The 6,000-nt window shown below is 37.8% G+C and overlaps 1 protein-coding gene across 1 annotated transcript in view; it reads right to left on the reverse strand.

The window, feature by feature from the left end:
• FRRS1 (ferric chelate reductase 1) overlaps positions 1 to 2,120 on the reverse strand; it is a 30,359-nt gene extending 28,239 nt beyond the window's left edge. The window contains exon 1 of the mRNA XM_070941194.1: positions 2,042 to 2,120. The gene's annotated coding sequence lies outside the window, so the exon portion shown is untranslated. The remainder of the gene's footprint in view (positions 1 to 2,041) is intronic.
• Between the last annotated feature and the right edge of the window lie 3,880 nt (positions 2,121 to 6,000).

Genomic DNA, 6,000 nt, shown 5'->3' on the forward strand with positions numbered 1-6,000 from the left:
ATCAATTTTTACTAAAAATAAAATATAGTTATGCTATTATCCACATTAGACATTTTAATATTATTATTTGCAGAGTAAGGTCAGAGAAAGAACAGGATTCAGGAATCGTTCAACTTTCCAATGAACCCCTGATCATAAAGAAAACTGTGTATTATTTTTTTTTTTAAAAAAAAGAAAGGTAACATATTAAGGTTGATAATGTTGTCCTTCATTGGCCATTGAGAAAATTAGACTACTAGGTTATTGCTATATCAACATGACCCATTTGGACTTTGCAAACAGAGCTCCATATACAAGGCTGAGTCAGAAAAGAAGGGTCTGATAACTGATAACATTTGAGAAACACAGATTAAATACAGCTGAGCTTCTAAAGGAGAAAAGCCAAGCTTCACTGGGCAAAAAAGTATTTGTTCTGAAGTACACCCAAGGGTATACACTCAGTGGGACAGCTCTGCCAGTTTGCGTTCAAATGAAATCTTCCAAAATATGATTTATTAAATGACCTTTAGGTCACAACATCAATGAAAGACAAGATTATCAAGGAATGTCTACTCTGCTGATCTCTTCATCCCCTTAATTTATCTACTTTCCTCCAAGGAGTCCTATGGCAGTATAGGCATCTCCATCACATTTTTATCCATAAATAATCTATAGTAAAAAAAAAATTAGTCCAAAGGATACTAGGTTTCAAAAATGCTTATTAAGTTTCTTAGGGATGGATTTGGCCATCTAAGCATGAGGGAGAAATAAATAAATGAAGTTCAGTTATATTTTGTAATTAAATTTTGGAAGCAGATTATTTTAATTATTGCTTTTTGTGATTCATATTTCTATGATGTGCTAAAAGAATTTATATTTAGGAAGCTTCCTATATTTCAGCTTCTTTTATAGGAGGTTTGGAAATTGCCATTCTATGGTTGAGTACACATCAGTCTGAAATCCAAAAAAGTAAACATATATATTTAGGAAATATATATATTTAACAGATTTGTTTTAGCATTCTAAAGTTAGTTATGCAGTTTGGACTAGCAGAGATTGACCATCAAATGGCATACTTTCAAAGATGCTTTCAATATCAATTAAATCAGGATGAATAGTAATGATGGATTGAAACCCTCCCAAATCTATTCCCTAAGCATAATTAAAATGGTTTGCAAAGGTTACAACACAAATACTATATACCTCATATCCAGCAGCATCTCTCATGTCACTAAAACTTATATTTATCTAGAATATAACATAGCAGGATTGTCTAGGAATTATTTGAAAGCTTAAGAACATACTAATTTTTTGTATTTCTACTAGCAGTAAGTAGTGCTATCATAAAGCATCTTGTTAAACATACATGAAGAGGCCAATTCAAAAACAAAAGTTATATGAAATTTATCAGAGTGGGTTTTCCACAATATTAGCCTTCTGCGCCACTTTTTCTTTTTGCACACTCCATTAATATTACAGAATATATTTCTCTCTCTAAAAGAGAGACACGTTTCTCTCTAAAAGAAAATATTTGCTGGCTGACAGTGCTCCAGACAATACTGAGATTTCATTTCTCAATGTTGATGAATAAAAGAAGTTTCTCTGAAGGCACGTTCGCCACTGCCAACCTACGTAAAATGAAGAGGAAAGTGTTGCATGCAAGGCTTACTCTCGGTTTACAAAATAGCAGAGTGCTTCCAAAAGGCCCAGCCAGGGTTTAACAAAAACCCCTAACATTTCTTCATTTATACTTCGCTTTCAGTGGGGCCTTTTTAAAACCAGGTCACCAGCAACTCCTCTTTAAACTATTCCTAGTAACTTACTTGGGTAGCTTTACTACATACCAAAAGCAATGGCAATGAACTACTAGATACAATCTAATGAAAGCTTCCCAACAGCAAGTCCTTTTCGCAGCAAGCCCAGCTTCCCATAAACTTGCTCGCACCCGTTGCCTTACATTAACTGGAAGCTTGTATGTTGTAGTACAGACTGTATCTCAGTCTAAACCATCCTTTACCTAACCTCTCTGAATGCCCAGATGCTCAAAACACCCGTTTCTTACCTTGTCAAACACCGCACAAACTTAAGCACCCAAACTTTTGCCCGACAACAGCAGAGAGGAATGAAGACTTCCTACACACAGCTATACGTTAACGCTATCAAGCACGCAGGCAAACATGCTTATCTATAGGCTCTTATAGCCGAGACTCTTCCTGTATCGCATCCCAGAAGGGGCGGAGCCGAGAACACGGGCGAAAAAGCCCAAACGTACCTTTGGGACAAGGTGAAGAGAGAAACTTTCACGCCGTGGGAAAAATGCAGGAGAATGACCTTCTTGTCCAACCTCTAAAAACTTGTTCGATCGCCTGGATATTTGACGGCGAGTCTTCTGGAGTTCAGCCTGTCTAAAAGAAGGTAGAATGCCTATGGAAACAACGGCTAAGGTTCGGCAAAACGTCGAACTCATAAAGTGGTTGCAGGATTATGTCTTAGTGTGGGAACCCAGCTACCACACCGCTAAATGAAACACACAGCTATGCTCAATTAAGATTTACACCCAGCTGGCTGAACAAGAAAGCGCGTCTGATTAGAGTAGTAAAACACCAATCTTCGCTTACTCAAGAGAAAACACTGAACTCTCTGGATCTTCCTTCTAAATAAGATCGGGTTCCCACGTTAGATTTTAGACACTGCCTCTCTTTTGCTGAAAAGTCTAATGGGAGGATGCTAAAAACAAAAAGGAACATGTCCGAGCAGATACCTACTTAACCTTGGATTATGTTGAGAGGGAATGATATGGAGATGGTTAAACAGATGGGCAGGTGACTAACAAATAGAGTTGTGACTATGTCCCTGACTTCAAAGAGATTGCTATAGAAAATTTACGGCAATACTTTGGATCTCAAGAAGAACAAATCATTCTGTACTAAATGAAGTAAAATCAGGATGCTCACCAGAAATGCTAATTGTGAGCCAAATTGATGCATGATGGGAAAGTATCAATTTTTCTTCATTCAGCCTTTCCGATGATTAAACCACAATATGGTACAAACCAAGATGTAAGCCAACATTTACAAATCAGATTGGTTAGAGTGAGACAATTACATTTGAACTTTTACTAGTTCCATTAACTGGTCAGAGTCTGGTTTCTTTGCTTTGGGACAGTCACTCACTCACTCACTCAGTTCCAACCCACCTCTTGAGTTGTTGTGGGGAAAATATAAAAGGGAAAGAGCGTTATGTTTGTCTGCCACCTTGAGTTACTTATAAAGTAATAAAAATGAAATAAAAATCTAATAAATATGTTTTACATCAGTCAGAATGTCCAATCAGCCAACTGATTACATAAAGCCAATATTTGACTATAAGTGAGGTTCACACAATCCACCTAGCTAAGTCTAAGTAAAAAAAAACCCATCCATGTAGCATCAGATGCAGGAAGCAGAAATAAATATGTGGTGACCATCCAGCAAAGTCAGTTTTACAGTGCCATTTTTAAGTCAGTTGTGTTTTGTGACAACACAAACAGGATAGAGAATAGTTTAGTATCTCTCCACTATCTTTTTGTGCCCATTTAACCACCACCTCACACACCCATATATATTAGAGTAAGAAAAAGTACAACTAGAACAGCCCCATTTATGGATTCACTAAGCTCCGTTCTCTAATAACTGGCAAATCTTTCATAGTTCTTATGTGTGTTTATCTTTAACCAACAATACTCTAGGCATCTCTTGAGTCACTCCATCTCTCTCAGTTCCTCCGATAACCCTAGGAAAAAACAAAATCCAAGGTTAAGAGAGGGGGCACAATCCTATCCAGGACCTCATTTACTATCCTACTCCAGGTGGGGTCTAGGTTCTTGGCAGGACTACGCAGCAGATTCTCGGTTATAGCCCACAGCCAGCTCCCTCTGAAACCCATCAGGGTCCATCAGTTGCCAGGGATGAACTGATCTAATAAGTTCCAGAGGGATACAGCCTTAGAGAAATTCATAGTTATCAGACTGTAAGCTGACCATGACAGTGGGACCAAAGATAGGCCCACCAATTCCACATCATAAAGGCACAGTTCCAACAAGAACACCAAATTGAGTGTGTGACCAATATTCCTAGTTGGGTCCTGGATATCTTAGGACGGGCCCATGGATGTCATTCCATGAACTCCTGAGCTATCTCTGACTCCAACTCCCACGGAAGGCAGGTTGAAGCCCCCCAGAATCATAAGACTGGGAAACTCCACTCCCATCCCTGCAGCTTGGTTCAGGAGCTTTGGGCAGGGAAACTGCTAGGTAGCAGTGAGACCAATACAATAGCAGCAATCCTTAGGGACCACTCTAAGAAAAAAAGTCTAACAATGGGCATTTGTGAAGCTGTGCCCCTGGTAACAGTCAGAGACTCGCGGATAGCAACAGTCACATTACCTCCCCTGCCCTGCAGTCTAGGCTGGTGCACACACCTGATACCTGACTAGACATATTTCTGAGAGAGGAAATCTTCCCTCTGGTCCCAGCCTCTGTGATGCATGCCAAGTCAGCCTTCTTCGTGATGATCCAATCAATAATGAGAGGTGCCTTATTGCAGACCAAACTGGGTTTAAGAGCAACAGCCTAAGATCTGAGCCACTATTGATCTACTGATCAGGGAAAGAGGTTTAGCTCAGGAACGCACAACTAATACAAAACAGTGAGCCCCTCTCCCTTATTACATGAACTTGAGGATAACCCTGTCCATTTAAAACAGTGACATAATTCACTGATACTGAATAACAATTAATGGAGGAGAAGTTGCAGACTGGGTACCATGTAATTTCTACCTGACCATTTTTTCAATTATGTCATCCAGAAGCCCAGAACTTAATTACAATTCATGACTTTACTTATTCATTGTACTAATCTTATCTAATTATCTCTGGGCATAATGAGACAACTTGGTATATAAAGAACTGTAATTATTCTTTGTAGTAATTTATTTCATTATTATACAGATGGGTGGGGGAAACTATTCCAAAATTCATAAATCAAATAATCTTTTGAAAAGCAATCGACCTTTGCCAAGCTGATGAACTGAACATTCTGGGATCTGGAATCACAGCTTGATCAAGCTTTCAGTTATTGACCTTCTATTACAGATTGATTGTTCATAATTAAGTTTGATCATGTTTGGAACAGATTCTTGCTCCAATAATGATCATTTGACATGGAGACGCAATCTCCCAAACATCTCTTTAAGGACATAGTTATATTATCAACCAGTTGTTGTAAAGTGACCTGATTCAAGTTAAATGGAATCTGCAGGGAGAAAAAATGGCTATAGTCTAGCTTCATTCAATAAATGGACAGGAAATACATTACAGGTAGTCCTTGACTTACAACAGTTCGCTAAGTGACCATTCAAAGTAACAACAGGACTGAAAAAAGTGGCTTATAACCATTTTTCACACTTATGACCATTGCAGCATTCCCATGGTCACGTTACTTACATTTGGATGCTTGACAACTTGTTCATATTTATGACGGTTGCAGTGTCCCAGGGTCATGTAACCATCTTTTGCGACCTTCTAACAAGCAAACTCAATGGGGAAGGCAGATTCACTTAACAACCGTGTTACTAATTTAGCATCTGCAGTGAATCACTTAACAAATGTGGCAAGAAAAGTCATAAAATGGGACAAAACTCACTTAACAAATTTATTACAAATAAAATAAAATGCTAACATTTATATACTATATTAGTGTTTATTCTTGTAGAAAGTAATGAGATCTTCTGTCTTCCTCTTACAAATAAGATTATATTTTTAAGAAATCTTTGTTGCCTTTAATATTGTGTAATTTCTGTAGAACTGTGTCTAATACAAAACCTGAAAGAAAATGCTATAGTATGTGATTGCTATAAAAATGTAGCATAAAGTATTTTCATTTCAGAAGTATTACAGCATCCTGTTAATTGATCTAAAAATAATACCAAGAGTAGCAAGCTTAGGTGAGGAAAAAAGAGAGATAGGAATGCAAACATAATTTAA

This window comes from Pituophis catenifer, unplaced genomic scaffold, assembly GCF_029215685.1.
Source record: "Pituophis catenifer annectens isolate HBS135680 unplaced genomic scaffold, rPitCat1.0.hap2 SCAF_3, whole genome shotgun sequence".
Taxonomy (NCBI): domain Eukaryota; kingdom Metazoa; phylum Chordata; class Lepidosauria; order Squamata; family Colubridae; genus Pituophis; species Pituophis catenifer.